The sequence below is a fragment of the Pongo abelii genome, chromosome 1, assembly GCF_028885655.2.
Source record: "Pongo abelii isolate AG06213 chromosome 1, NHGRI_mPonAbe1-v2.0_pri, whole genome shotgun sequence".
Classification (NCBI taxonomy): Eukaryota; Metazoa; Chordata; class Mammalia; order Primates; family Hominidae; genus Pongo; species Pongo abelii.
The window spans coordinates 137,487,195-137,503,851 of NC_071985.2; the positions used below are offsets into that span (position 1 = coordinate 137,487,195).

At 39.2% G+C, this 16,657-nt stretch overlaps 1 long non-coding RNA gene across 1 annotated transcript; it reads right to left on the reverse strand.

Annotated features, from left to right (window-relative positions):
* Nucleotides 1–1,908: 1,908 nt before the first annotated feature.
* On the reverse strand, nucleotides 1,909–6,517 carry LOC103892005 (uncharacterized). Its single transcript, XR_656244.2, has 4 exons — nucleotides 6,079–6,517; nucleotides 5,884–5,944; nucleotides 4,279–4,515; nucleotides 1,909–3,920 (listed from the first exon to the last, which is right to left on the reverse strand). It is a non-coding gene; the product is annotated as an uncharacterized LOC103892005 (long non-coding RNA).
* Nucleotides 6,518–16,657: the final 10,140 nt, after the last annotated feature.

The window sequence follows — 16,657 nt, forward strand, 5'->3', positions numbered from 1 at the left end:
TTCAACCGTGGGCAAGTCAGATATTGTCTTTCTATGGAGTAATTTACATTCTAGAAAGGAAAAACAAGTAATAAACAAGTAAATTAACAAATGCAAGATTGAAAGAAATAAACAGGGTATTATGATGAAAAGCACAAGCAAAGACCAGAGGTGACACACAAACAGACCTAAAGTGTGGGAAGGGGTGAACCAGCCAGACCAAGAAGGGGATTTTAGAAATAAAATAAAGCATTTAGATATATCACTTATCTTATAAAATGTGACTTAAATGGAAAGACGGTTGACAGGTTAAAATGTGACATGCTTTGTCTCATATGCTTTATAAAATGATGTGCATTACTTAGCATTTACTGAAGTAACTGCAAGAATGAACCTCCACATGCACACACCTGTTCCCCAGCCACCAGGCAGAGACTCAGATGGGAGATTACCTGGACTTAAGAATTTAACAAGCCTTTATGAGGCTTTAGCAGGGCCCTTGTACTTCATCTGGCTAGGGGAGCATCCACAAACAAGTATGTGGCTCATGGGTAGCTCTGTTTTTTATTCCTTTTGGGCCTAAGGAAATACAGTTTGAAGATGGGAGTAGAGAAAGAGTGAGATGAGTTAAACTACTGTTATGCTACATAAAAATGTGAGCGGTGCCATTGTGAGAACAGCACCATGCAAAGAACCAGGCTGTTGTAAAAGTGTTTCGTGCTATGATTTTCAGCTGGACTGTCTCTAAAAATTGATAGTGGCCTTGGAAAGTCAGTGTGTGTGTGTGTGTGTGTGTGTGTGTGTGTATGTGTGTCCAATTTTTTTTTAATTTTTAGAAAAATAAAGAAGCATATTTACATCTCACACTGTGGGACAACCTTGGTGACCAGAATTGGTGTTCAGGTCTACCCTGGATGACTCTGCAGACTCAGTGTTGTTCTGTGGGCTGGGGATGGAAGCTGAGGGGAGCTTTCTGGGGAATTTTCATTCACACTGAGCAACACAGACTTTGAAATTGGGGATGGAGAATAACATCTACCTCTGTGGATAAAGACGCATAGAGAGTCATGTGGTGGAGATTAGAAGGATACATACGTTCTTGCTGAAAGGGCTAACTTAGAAGTGGAATGCAGGCCTGGGCACGGTGGCTCATGCCTATAATCCCAGCACATTGGGAGGCTGAGGTGGGTGGATCACGAGTTCAGGAGATCAAGACCATCCTGGCTAACATGGTGAAACCCCATCTCTACTAAAAATATAAAAAATTAGCTGAGCATGGTGGTGGGAACCTGTAATCCCAGCTACTCGGGAGGCTGAAGAAAGAGAATGTCATGAACCCGGGAGGTGGAGCTTGAAGTCAGCCAAGATTGTGCCACTACACTCCAGCCCTGGGCAACAGTGCGAGACTCCATCTCAAAAAAAAAAAAAGTGGCGTGCGAAGTTAACAACTATGGCAATTATGAGAGGACTCCCATTAAAATTTCTCTTTTCCGGTGAGTTTTCCATGGAATGTGGGGAAAGTCATAATTTGAACAACATTAAATATCCCCCCTCTACCCTAAACCTTTTATTCAATAACATACCTGTACACCCCTGTGAGAGGGTACTGGGGAATAAGAGATGGGCAGTCCAGTGTGGGTGAACCACATCCTCAGTCCTCTAATGGCTGCCTGGAGGGAGCTGCAGCCTATGGAGGTATCATGGGGACCATGGGCAGGAATTTCAGGCAGGGTAGGCCTGGGGGCTTGAAAGGCATTGGGAGGAGTGTATGAAGATGGGGTGGACAATTTGGGGACAACTCCTATTCTTTCCTAACTCTTCAGAGGAAGAGAACCCTATAGGAGAAGAAAAAGTGGACATTTGAGTAATACCACCTGTATTAGTCTGTTTTCATGTTCTGATAAAGACATACCCAAGACTGGGCAATTTACAAAAGAAAAAGGTTTAATGGGATCACAGTTCCATGTGGCTGCAGAAGCCTCACAATGATGGTGGAAGACAAGGAGGAGCAAGTCACTTCTTACCTGGATGGCAACAGGCAAAAAGAGAGAATGAGAGCAAAGTGAAATGAGTTTCCCCTTATCAAACCATCAGATCTCATGAGACTTATTCATTGCCATGAGAACAGTATGGGGGAAACTGCCCCCATGATTCAATTATCTCCCACCAGGTTCTTCCCACAACAAGTGGGAATTATTGGAGTACAATTTAAGATGAGATTTGGGTGGGGACATAGAGCCAAACCATATCATTCTGCCCCGACCCCTCCCAAATCTCATGTCCTCACATTTCAGAACCAATCATGCCTTCCCAGTAGTCCCCCAAAGGCTTAACTTATTTCAATATTAACTCAAAAGTCAACAGTCCAAAGTCTCATCTGAGACAAGGCAAGTCCCTTCCACCTATAAGCCTGTAAAATCAAAAGCAAGTTAATTACTTCCTACATACAATGGGGGTATAGGCATTGGGTAAATACAGCCATTCCAAGTGGGAGAAATTGGCCAAAACAAAGGAGTTACAGGCCCCATGCAAGTCCAAACTCCAGCAGGGCAGTCAAATCTTAAAGCTCCAAATTCCTTTGACTCCATGTCTCATATCCAGGTCATGCTGACGCAAGAGGTGGTTTCCCATGGTCTTGGGCAGCTCCACCTCTGTAGCTTTGCAGAGCGCAGCCACCTTTTCCAGGTGAAGCGTGCAAACTGTCAGTGGATCTACCATTCTGGGGTCTGAAGGATGGTGGCCCTCTTCTCACAGCTTCACTAGGCAGTGCCCCAGTAGGCAATGTGTGTGGGGGCTCTGACCCCACATTTCCCTTCTGTGCTAGCAGAGGTTCTCCACAAGCACCCTGCCCCTGCAACAAACTTCTGCCTGGGCATCCAGGCGTTTCCACACATCTTCTGAAATCTAGGTGGAGGTTCCCAAACCCCAATTCTTGACTTCTGTGCACCATCAGGCTTGACATCATGTTGAGGCTGTCAAAGCTTGGGGCTTACACCCTTTGAAGCCATGGCCCAAGCTGTACCTTGACCCCTTTTAGTCATGGCTGGAGCAGCTGGGATGCAGGGCACCAAGTCCCTGGACTGTGCACAGCACGGAGACCCTGGACCCAGCCCACGAAACTATATTTTCTTTCTAGGTCTCCACACCTGTGATGGGAGGGGCTGCCAAGAAGACCTCTGACATGCCCTGGAGACATTTTCCCCATTGTCTTGGGGATTAACATTCAGCTCCTCATTAATTATGCAAATTTCTGTAGCCGACTTGAATTTCTCCTCAGAAAATGGGATTTTCTTTTCTATCACATTGACAGACTGTAAATTTTACAAACTTTTATGCTCTGCTTCCTTTATAAAACTGAATGCCTTTAACATCCCAAGTCTGAATTAATGCATCCCAAGTCACCCCTTAAATGTTTTGCTGCTTAGAAATTTCTTCCACCAGATACCCTAAATCATCTCTCTCAAGTTCAAAGTTTCACAGATTTCTAGGGCAGGGGCAAAATGCCACCAGTCTCTTTGCTAAAACACAACAACAACACATATCTTTGCTCCAGTTCCCAACAACTTCCTCATCTCCATTTGAGACCACTTCAGCCTGGACCTTATTGTCCATATTGCTGTCAGGCTTGTGGTCAAAGTCATTCAACAAGTCTCTAGGAAGTTACAAACTTTCCCACATTTTGTTGTCTTCTTCTGAGCCCTCCAAACTGTTCCAACCTCTGAGTTTTACCAGATCCAAAGTTGCCTCCACATTTTCAGGTATCTTTTCAGCAACACCCCACTCTACTGGCACCAATTTACTGTATGAGTCTGTTTTCTAAGATAAAGACATACCTGAGACTGGGCAATGTACAAAAGAAAAAGGTTTAATTAGACTCACAGTTCCAAGTGGCTGAGGAGGCCTCACAATCATGGTAGAAGACAAGGAGGAGCAAGTCATGTCTTACATGGATGGCAGCAGGCAAAAAGAGAGAATGAGAGCCCAGTGAAATGGGTTTCCCCTTATCAAACCATCAGATCTTGTGAGACTTATTCACTACCATGAGAACAGTGTGGGAGAAACTGCCCCCATGATTCCATTATCTCCCACCAGGTTCCTCCCACAACACATGGGAATTACGGGAGTACAATTCAAGATGAGGTTTGGGTGGGGACACAGAGCAAAACCATATCACCACCCCATGCTCATATCTGAAACATAAAACTTTACTTGCTATCTACTTTGGACCTTTCAGGCCAGTGTGGCTATTCCTTGTGTATATAGGTCTTCTCTAGTAAGAAGCCAAATATTTAAACTCACCTTTTCCCAAGGAGAGAAAAGCATGGGTCAGACCTCCAACATTGGCTGGCAACTACCAGATGGAGGGACCCAGTCAGGGGAAAGGCAGTGAGATGGCCTGGGGGGCTCCAACTGCCCCTTTTCTTTGGAACCAGGCAGGAATGAGGCCAATAATTTATTGCTCCCCATTCTGTAGTATCTCTTTGTGCCCGTGTGTGTTCATGTGGGTGCGTGTTTCTTCTGTTGTGTACTCCTCTCCTGTTAAAAATGTAATGAACTCAGTCCAGGTGCTTTTGTGGATTGTCATGCTATCCCTGTAGTTGATTCTAATGTCCAAACGTTTCATTATTTGCCAATGGTGCAATAAACACTGCTATGGCTAAAAAGTCTATATTTTCTATGAATAGGCCCATCTCCCACAAAAGTATACTAACAAAGGAAAAGTAGACCTGTTAGACCTATTATAATAACATAATCTGAATAATCTGGCAGCAGAGCAAACTGAGACTTCTATATATAAGTATTATTCCTTTTTCAACAAAGAATCATACGTCCTGATATCTTGCCAATTTGTTCTCACCCCCTGCCCCTGTCTCATATGGAGCCCTGTCAAATTCTACCTAAAGCCTTACACTCCTCTGCTTTTGGGGCTTCTGTGTCCTCACATGACTCCTACAGTGCCGGGTGCTCTGGCACCAGCAAAAAACATTACAGACTTAACGGTAGTTAGATTTTAATTTCATTACTTTGGAGTTTAACCTGTCCTCTAATTAGATGATGAACTAAGGAAAATCTAATTACTTTTTCAATATTCCTTCAGTGGCATTCTTGATTATTGCTGTGTCCCATTTCTACAACTCACAGGGGCTTCCTGAATGTGGATAACAATCACCTCTTTCCCAACAAAAGCTGAAGTAACTCCCTTTGTTAAAGAGTTGGAAATCGGTTTGTTGGTTTGTTATGTGTCTGCTGTTTTATATTAGAATTGGCTCTGTAAGTTTCACCCCTACCATGAGATTAGTCAAGTTTGGGCACTGAGGTAGCCGGAGGCATTTAAAACATGCTACAATTGGCCTCTGTCTTGAAACAATTCTCTTTTGTTTTGCAAGACAAGCGTATGACCTTTCCTTCAGCCAGGAGCCAGTGGGTAACGGATTACTTGATTGACTGGGTATGACACTGCTGTTGAGAAAAGTACTTTGAACATATTTGGCAAGTTGAAAGTGGCATAGCTCATTAGGATACTATTATGTTAATTTGAAATGCCACTCAAGCAAGGAATCAGTTCTGCTATAATGGTACATTGTAAAGAACTGCCTGGATCCTTCAGATGGAAATGGCCTTACAGTGGTGAGGCCAGCTAGATGGTGTGGATCCCAGGACAATGTAATATGCTGTGCTACCTGCCCAACTCCTATGACTGCCTTTAAGAGGAAGGCAAGAAAAGAGACTGGAGTATCCTTATGTTGCCTGATTGACTCTCACTGGCTTCATGGATTCAGGCAAATGAAGGAAACAAGAAAATAATGGGCTATGTCTAAGCTTTTGTCTTTTGCCTCCGACCCCACATTTCTCGGGGGGGATTAACTCGCCACCAATTAACTTGCCCCATTCCTCCAGACTCACCACAGTCACCACAACCACTGGAGTGAAAATGAAGGTCCTCGTGCTTCTTTGCATCAGATTCCTGGAAGAGATTTCACAAAGAGCCAAACAGACAGTATCCTTAAAGACTAAAAACAAACACTAGTAACCCCAACCAAGAATTGTAATGGCAACTAGGGGAACAAGAACAACAGCAAAAAAGACAAAATTGCTTACCAAATGTTTACAGATACTTCATAGCCTCTCTACCTCATTTTGATTAAACTATTTAATACGTTGCATTTACTTTCAGTGTATCGGAGATAAGGTCCTGTGAGTTTGAAGTCTGTGACACACCAACAAACATATTTTGCAGTAAGAGGTTTTCTTGTGGAGAACAGAAAAAATGCTGAGCGAGAAAAGCTATCCTACCCAGCAATTCAAAGATATTTCCCCTTCTCTGCTTTTACTGAGATGCAAGATGACTCTTCTGCTTCTGGGAGGGTCAAAACACAGAAAGAAAACCAGTCCAGAGGAAGGATTATCTTGGATACAAACCCTTTTCCTGGGATACTAGATAATCCAAAAATACAAGCTGGTGCAAGATAGCTAAACATCAGTCCAGCTCCTCTTTGTGTCTGTAAATGTAGCTCCATGTAAGTGACTTGGAACAATTAAACCACAAAATCCCAACAAGACAAAGTGCAGACAATTTATAGCCCAGCTACAGCAGCTAGGGAGGAATATCTAATAGTCTTACCTAAGAAGCAATTACAAATGAAAGGGCTTCTCAGTAGTGGAGATTTTTTTTTTTCAGGAGGCACTCTGCCAGAAAATTTTTTCACCGAAAGGCAGAGATCCATAAAACCTCCCTTTTATAAACTATATCATTAATAGATGTACCAGGCATATTTGCAACATTGGAGGAGAGCATGTCTCTAGTAGAAAAATGAGTAAATAGCTAGAGCTAAATATATATGGTTAATGAAGTCTGTACTCTTTGAAGGCCTTAACCATCGACAGTCCAGGGAGTACAAAGACGGTTGGTTTCAAAGTCCAATGAGTAAGAATTCAAATGGAGTTCCAACACTTACTAGCCCTAGGATTCGGGCAAGTTTTTAACCTCTCTGAGCCTTGGCTTCCTCAGTTGTAGAAAAAGGACAGTAGCATTTGCAAGCCGGAATTACTATGGAGCCAGTGCATAACAGTTGCTCAACAAATATTATTAAATGCCTGATCTTTTTTTGCACAATTATAGAATAAAAATAGGAATAGTATAAATTTCTACCTTTTATACAAGATAGTGCATGATGAAAACAAAGGAAAGAATATTTAATGTCATTTAAAAAGACAATACCCTAGGAGGCAGAAGACCTGAAGTCAACTCCTGGCTCTGTCCATTTCCATATCTATAATTCTGCTCTTCCATCTCTCTGGGCCTCCAACTTCTCATCTGAAAACTGGAGAGATCTGACCAACTTGTTGCTCCCTAGGGTTTCTTCTGGCTTTGAAATTCTTTGATTTCACTAATGACTGTCCTTGTTGATAATGTGTAAGCCACTGAATAGATATGTACTTAAAGCCCAATCATTTTGTATTAGAAGCAGCAGTAATGAGAAGGTTCTAAAACTGGACTGCTTTGGAATTTGAATTCCAGATTTGCCACTTACTAACTCAGGGACCTGAGAAATTTAATCTCTCTGTGTATTAGTTATCTTCTCTGTAAAATGAGTAAAGTCATAGTTACTTGGGTCACGAAGATTTAGTGAGTTAGCCGTGGAGGGTGCTAAGAACAGCATCTGACACAGAGTAAGCAGTCAGTGAATGACAGCAGCTCTTTGTTGTTGCTGCTGTTATTGTTGTTGTAGTTGTGGTTAACTACTAAGGAGAGATGCAATAATCACTACAGTGGTTTGGCCAACTTTGGATTTAAAACATAGTGATTTTGTCTTTGTATAAGTGAGTTTTAATCGATTATCTTTCTATGTGCCCATCATACATTCAGTCCCCACCTGCTTCATTATAAACACCCAGAGCAACGACTGTCCCTACTTCTGTAGCCCAAGTGGGCAGATGCAAGACAGCTCTGAGTTCTTTATATATGGAAAGAAGACCAAGCCCAGAAAAATGTACTGTTAAGCACTGCCATAATTTGTGAAAAGGTCAGACAGTTACACAAGCATTTTGCTGAGACCAGAGAAAAGCAAACAAAGACTGATACAAGTGCAAAAGACTATGATTTCAAAGTAAAAGACACATTGAAACTTTTTAAAGAGTCACTTTCTGAATATTATGAAACTTGAGAAAAATCTGTATCAGCAATTTATAACATGTATAACATGACAGCAATATTACCCAGTTAAAACAAGTGATTGATCCAGAGCAGATTTTTATGCCAACTAATCTAATTTGTGTTGGCAGCAGGTACCTTCTAGAAGTTTTATATTCATTTAATGGCATTTTCATTGTTTAGTGCCTATGACACTTTGATCTCACCAACCATAATCAGCCACAGTACAATTAGGTAGAGTGAACACCTGGGATTGTTACTACAAAGAACAGACTCTCTGCCTTCAAAGAGCTTACAGTCTAATATAAGCAATTATAACCCAGCACAAGATGTAAAGAGTGACACTGTGTAGTTCAGACATCAAGAAAGCAATAAGGATTGAGGAGATGGGGATAGTGCTCTTTGATAATATGTTTCAGACGCCATTTTATTGATAATGTTTCTCATTTTACTTTTACCTAGACCTGGCCTCTAGTTCCACTTTTAGTTTTCTCTACAGATTCTTCCAGCCTCAACTATTTCTAATTCCACTAAAAAAGGCAGTTTGCTACTGATTCACAGAAAACATTTCAACCCCCCTCACACATTTTCATTGACTTTCATCACACAGAACTTAATTTTCTCAAGTTCAATCATTGGTAATACTACAGTTTAAAAGAATTTCCTAATGTAGCCCTTCTGAATCTCCTAATAAAATATTGTTGAAGATAAAAGAGCAAATTCAAACAGAAACTCAAGAACAGCTAGAAAATAACAATAGTGAAAACACAGTATATAAGACCTTATGGAAATAGTTAAAAGAGAAGACAGAGAAAAAACAGTAGCCTCAAATACTTCTCTGAATACAAAAAGAAATAGGAAAATGTGTAAATTAGGCACCCAAGTTACAAAATACAAAATAAGGCTAAGAAAAGCAGAAAGGTGAAGTTAATAAAGATAAGGAGAAATGAATGACTTAGAAATGAAAAAAGGTGCTAAACAGTGAAATATAAAATTGATTAAAAACATCAAAAAGTAAACAACTTATTGTCCACTCTGATAAAGAAAAGAGAGGAAAAGCAAAAAAAAAAAAAAAAAAAATAGAAAATACAAAATACAAAATAAAGATCTGAGGGTGAGGCAAGATGGTGGAATAGAAGGCTCCACTGATTGTTCCCCCTACAGGAACGCCAAATTTTAACAACTATCTGCACACAAAGAAGCACCTTCATGGGAACCAAAAATGAGGTAAGTAATCACAGAACCTAGTTTTAACCTCATACTGCTGAAAGAGGCACTGAAGACATAGGAGAGACAGTCTTGATTCACAGACAACACCTCTCCCTCATTCCTCCCAGCAATGGCCATGCAGCACAGAGAGACAATCTGTGCACTTGGGGGAGGGAGAGCACAGTGAGGGACTTTGCATTGAACTCTGTGCTACCCTGTCGCAGCAGAAAGTAAAACCATGCTGAACTCAGTCAGTGCCTGCCCACAGAGGGACCATTTGGACCAGCCCTAGCCAGAGGGGAATGGCCCATTCCAGTGCTTAGAACTTGAGTTTCAGCAAGCCTCACCACAACAGGCTAAAGCGCACTAGGGTCCTAAGTGAACTTGAAAGGCAGTCTAGGACATAAAGACTGAAAATCTTAGGCAAGTCCTGGTGCTATGCTGGACTTAGAGCCAATGGAATGGGGCAGCATATGACCTAGGGAGACATCAGGCAGGGTGGCTTAGAAGTGTTTACACCACCCCTCCCCTAACCCCAGACAGGGAAGCTTAGAGCAACAAAAGTGACTCTTTCCATTTGCTTGAGAAGAAGAGACAGAAGAGTAAAGAGGATGTTGTCTTGCATCTTGGATACCAGATAAGCCACAGTAGGATAGGGCATCTGGCAGAATTATGAGGCCCATATTCCAGGCCCTAGCTCCCAGACAATATTTCTAGACACACATTGGGCCAAAAAGGAACACTATTCCTTGAAGAGAAGGACCCAGTCCTGGCAGGATTCACCACCTGCTGAAAGAATTGTTGGGCCCTGAATAAACAGGAGCAATACCCAGATAGTATGCTATGGGCCCTGGACGAGACTCTGAGATGTGCTGGCTTCAGGTACCAGCTCAACCACAGTGAAATAGAACACCAAGCAGGCTCTTGGGTTCCAAGTCCAGGCTTAGGCTCTTGGACAAAAGTTTTGGATGTGCCTTGGGCAAGAGGGGAGCCCACTGCCCTGAAGTGTGAGTCCCAGGCCTGGCAGTATTCACCACAGACTGACTGAAGCACCCTTGGGCCTTAAGTGAATATCAGCAGTGGCCTGGCAGTGTGATCTCCTTATGGGCTAGAGGTGGTAGTGGCCATAGGGAGAGGCTCTTTTGCCTGTGTAAAGGGGAGGGAAGAAAGAAGGACTTTGCCATATAATCTGAGTGCCAGCTTAGCCAGAATAGAAGAGAATATCAGGTAAATTTCTAAGGTTTTTGACTCTGATTCCTGGCTGCCAGACAGCATCTCTGGACCCGCCCAGGGCCTAAGGAAACTCATCAACCTGAAAGGAAGAACGCAAACTTGGCTGGCTTCACTACCTGCTGATTGCAGAGCCCTAAAGCATTAAGTGAACATAGGTGGCAGACAGGTAGTGGTTACATCGGGCCTTTGGAAAGACCCAGTGCTGGCTGGCTTCCAGTCAGAGCCAGGGCAATTCTAGGTGTGATGGCCACAGTGTGCCTGCATCACCCCATCCCTACCTCCAGGTAGTAGCACAAAGAGAGAGACACCATTTGTTTGAGAGAATGTAAGGAAAGAGAAAGAGTCTCTGTCTGATAATCCAAAGAGTTCATATGGATCTTATTCAAAACCACCAAGGTGATACATCTACAAGTCTGCATGAACCACAACATTACTGGGCTTGGGTCTCACATTTCTTCAAATACCTGAAAAGCCTTCCCAAGAAAGACAGGCACAGATTGAGAAGCCCATGTTGTGAGAACTACAATAAGTATGTAACTTTTCAATGCCCAGACACCAAAGAACATCTACAAGCATCAAGACCAGCCAGGAAAACATGACCTCGTCAAATGAACTAAACCAAGCACCAGGGACCAATCTTGGAGAAACAGCCATATATGACCTTTCAGACAGAGAATTCAGGGTAGCTGTTTTGAGAAAAAAAGAAATTCTAGGTATCACAGAGAAGGAATGCAGAATTCTATCAGATAAATATAACAAAGAAATTAAAGTGATTAAAAACAATCAAGCCAAATTCTAGAGTTGAAAAATGCAATTCACATACTGAAGAACACATCAGAGTCTCCTAGTAGCAGAATTGATCAAGCAGAAGAATTAGTGAGCTTGAAGATAGGCTATTTGAAAAGACACAGCCGGAGGAGACAAAAGAAAAAAAAAGAATAAAAAACAATAAAGTACACATTCAAGATCCAGAAAATAGCCTCACAAGGGCAATCTAAAAGTTATTGGCCTGAAGGAGGAAATAAAGAAAGTGATGGGGTAGAAAGTTTATTCAGAGGGAGAATATCAGAGAATTTCCCCAACCTGGAGAAAGGTATCAATATTCAAATACAAAAATGTTATGGAACATCAAGAAGATTTAATCTAAAGAGGTATTGAGGTGTTAAATACCTCAAGACATTTAACCCAAAGAGGTTTTGAGGTATTAAATACCTCAAAGCATTTAATAATCAAACTCCCAAAGGTCAAGGATAAAGAAAGGGTCTTAAAAGCAGCAAGAAGGAGAAAAAAAAATACACAATTGAGCTCCAATACATCTAGCAGCAGACTTTTCCGTTGAAACCAGGAAAAAGTTGCATAACATATTTAAAATGCTGAAGGAAAAAATTTTTACCCCATAAGAGTATATTCAGTGAAAGTATCCTCCTTCAAGCATGAAAGAGAAATAAAGACTGTCCCAAACAAAAGCTAAGGGGTTTCATCAACACCAGACCTGTCCTACAAGAAATGCTAAAGGAAGTTCTTCAGTCTGAAAGAAAAGGACATTAATGAGCAATAAGAAATCATCTGAAGGTACAAAACTCACTGGTAATAGTAACTGCACAGACAAGCACAGAATATTATAATCCTGTAATTGTGAGGTGTAAGTTACTCATATCTTAAGTAGAAAGACTAAATAATGAACCAATCAAAAATAATAACTACAACAACTATTCAGGACACAGACAGTACAATAAGACATAAAGAGAAAGAACAAAAAGTTAAAAAGTAGGGAACAAAGTTAAGACATGGAGTCTTTATTAGTTTTATTTTTGTTTGTTTGGAACAGGGTTACGTTGTTATTAAATTAAAATAATGGATTATAAGATGGTATTTGCAAGTCTCATGGTAACCCTCAAATCAAAAAACATGCAATAGATATACAAAAAAGAAAAAGCAAGAAATTAAAACATATCACCAGAGAAAATCACCTTCACTAAAAGGAAGACAGGAAAGAAGAAAAAAAGGAAGAGATAAACACAAAAAAATCAGAAAACAAATAACAAAATGGCATGTGTAAATCCTTATCAATAATAACATTGAATGTAAATGGGCTAAACTCTCCAATAAAAAAGATACAGAGTAGCTGAATGAATGAAAAAGCAAGATCTAATGATCTGTTGCCTACAAGAAATGCACTTCACCTATAAAGATAAACAGAGGCTGAAAATAAAGAGATGGAAAAAGATATTGCATGTCAATGGAAACCAAAGAAAAGCAGGAGTACTTAAACTTATATCAGACAAAATAGATTTTAAGACAAAAACTATAAGAGGAGACAAAGAAGGTCATTACATAATGATAAAGGGGTCAATTCAGCAAGAGGATATACCAATTGTAAATATATATGTACCCAATACTGGAGTACCCAGATACATAAAGCAGATTTTATCAGAGCTAAAGAAAGAGTTAGAATTCAATTCAACAATAGCTACAAATTCCAACACCTCACTTTCAGCATTGGGCAGATCTTCTAAACAGAAAATCAACAAGAAACATTGGATTTAATCTACACTGTAGAGCAAATGGACCTAATAGGTATTTACAGAACATTTCATCCAACAGCTGCAGAATACACATTCTCCTCCTTAGCAAATGGATCATTCTCAAGGATAGACTATGCATTAAATTACAAAACAAGTCTTAAAACATTCAAAACAATTGAACTAATATTAAGCATCTTCTGTAACCACAATGGAATAAAACTAGAAATCAACAACAAGAGGAATTTTGGAAACTATACAAACACATGGAAATTAAGCAATATCCTCCTGAATGACCATGGGTCAATGAAGAATTAAGAAGGAAATTGAGACCAGGCATCATGGCACACATCTGTAATCCTAGCACTTTGGGAGGCCAAAGCAGGAGGATCGCTTGAGGCCAGGAGTTCAAGATCAGCCTGGGCAAGATGGCAAGAGCCTGTTTCTATTAAAAATTTTTAAAAAGAGAGAAACTGAAAAATTCCTTCAAACAAATGATAATGAAAACACAATACAGCAAAACCTGTAGGATACAGTGAAAGTGAAAGCAATACTAAGATGGAAATATACAGCAATAAGTGCTTACATCAAAAAAGAGAAAAAACTTCAAATAACTTAATGTTGCATCTTAAAGAACTAGAAAAATAAGAGCAAACCAAACCCCAAATTCTGAAAAGAAAAGAACTAATAAAGATCAGAGCAGAAATAAATGAAATTGAAACAAAAAGAAAAGGCTAATGAAACAAAAAGTTGGTTTTTTGAAAAGATAAACAAAAGTGACAAACCTTTAGCCAGACTAAGAAAAAAAGAGAATATTCAAGTAAATAAAATCAAAGATGGAAAAGGAGACATTATAACTGACATCACAGAAATTCAAAGGATCATTAGTGGCTACTAGGAGGAACTATATGCCAATAAACTGGAAAATCCAGAGGAAATGAATCAATTCCTAGACACATACAACCTACCAAGATTGAAAAACACAATCTCATGAAAAAACCCAAAGCCTAAACAGACCAATAGCAAGTAACAAGATGAAACAGTAATAAAGAGTCTCCTGGTAAAGAAAACCCCAGGACCTGATGTCTTCACTGCTGAATTCTACCATTTAAAGAAGAACTAATACCAATTCTACTCAAACAATTCCAATAAATAGAGGAGAAGGGACTACTTCCAAACTCATTCTGCAAAGACAGTATTACCCTCATACTAAAACCAAAGACACATCAAAAACACAAAGAAAACTACAAGCCAATATCCCTTATTAATATTGATGCAAAAATACTCAATAAAATACTAGCAAACCAAATTCGACAATACATTAAAAAGATGATTAATCATGACCAAGTGGGATTTATTCCAGGGATTCAAGAATGGTTCAACATACGTAAATCATTTACTGTGGTACATCATATCAACAGAATGAAGGAAAAAATTTATATGATCATTTCAATTGATGCTAAAAAAGCATTTAATAAAATTAAATATCCCTTCATGATTTTTAAAAAAGAAAACACAAAAAACTGGGCATAGAAACATACCTCAACATGATAAAAGCCATGAATGGCAGGCCCATAGCAGATATTATATTGAATGGGGAAAAACTGAAAGCCTTTCCTCTAAGATCTGGAACAAGATAAAGATGCCCACTTTCACCACTGTTATTCAACATAGTACTGAAAGTTCTAACTAGAGCAATCACATAAGAGAAAAAAATTAATAGCATTCAGGTTGAAAAGAAAAAAGTCAAATGATCCTCATTTGCAGATGATATAACCTTATAGTTGGAAAAACTATTAGAACTTATAAACTATTAGAACTTATAACTATTAGAACTTATAAACAAACTGCAAAAAAACTATTAGAACTTGTAAACAAATTTGGTAAAGTTGCAGGATACAAAATTAACATACAGAAATCAATAGCATTTTTATATGCTAACACTGAACAATCTGAAAAAGGAATTTAAAAAGTAATCCCACTTACAATAGCCACAAATAAAATTAAACAACTAGGAATTAATTTAACTTAACCAAAGACGTGAAAGATCTCTATAATAAAAACTATAAAATGTATGAAATAAATTGAAGAGGACACACAAAAATGGAAAGATATTCCATGTTCATGGATTGGAAGAATGAATATTGTTAAAATATCCACACTACCCAAAGCAATCTACAGATTCAATATGATTCCTATCAAAATACCAATGACATTTTTCACAAGAATAGAAAACACAATCCTAAAATTTATATGGAACCACAAAAGACAAAGAAGAGCCAAAGCTATCCTGAGCAAAAAGAACAAAACTGAAGAAATCACATTACCTGACTTCAAATTATACTTCAGAGCTATGGTAACCAAAAGAGCATGGTACTGGAGTAAAAACAAATGCATAGACCAATGGAATGCAATAGAGAACCCAGAAGCAAATGCACATACCTAGAGAGAACTCATTTTGGACAATGATGCCAAGAACATATATTGGGGAAGACAGTCTCTTCAATAAATGGTGCTGGGAAAACTGGATATCCATATTCTGAAGAATGAAACCAGACCCCTATCTCTCACCATGTACAAAAATCAAATCAAAATAGATTAAAGATGTAAATCTAAGACCTTAAACTATGAAATGTCTGTAAGAAAACATTGGGGAAACTCTCCAGGACATTGGTCTGGGCAAAGATTTCTTGAGTAATATCTCACAAGCCCAGGCAATCAAGATGAAAATGTACAAATGGAATCACACCAAGTTAAAAAGCTTCTGCACAGCAAAGGAAACCATCAAGAAAGTGAAGAGACAACTCACAGAAAGGCAGAAAATATTTGCAAACTATCCTTCTGACAAGGGATTAATAACTAGAATATATAAGGAGCTCAAATAACTCTATAGGAAAAAAATCTAATAATCCAATTTTTTAAATGAACAAAAGATCTGAATAGACATTTCTCAAAAGAAGACATACAAATGGCAAACAGGCATATAAAAAGGTGCTCAACATCATTGATCATCAGAGAAATGTGAATCAAAACTACAATGAGATATCATCTTACCCCAGTTAAAATGACTTTTACTTAAAAGACAGGCTATAACAAATGCTGGTGAGGATGTGGAGAAAAGGGAACCCTCATACACTGTTGGTGAGAATGTAAATTAGTACAACCACTATGTAGAACAGTTTGAATGTTTCTCAAAAAAACAAAAAAAAATAGAACTACCATACAATCCAGCAATCCCACTGCTAGGTACACACCCCAAAGTAAGGAAATCAGGATACTGAAGAGATATCTGCACTCTCGTGTTTATTGCACTATTCACAATAGCCAAGATTTGGAAGCAAACTAAATGTACATCAACAGATGAATGGATTAAAAAAATCTGTTATTAATACAAAATAGAGTGCTATTTAACCATAAAAAAAGAATGAGATACTGTCATCTGCAACCACATGGATAGAACTGGAGGTCATTACAATAAGTGAAATAAGCCAGGCACAGAAGCACAAACTTCACATGTTCCCACTCATTTGTGAGAGCTAAAAATTAAAGCAATTGAACTCAT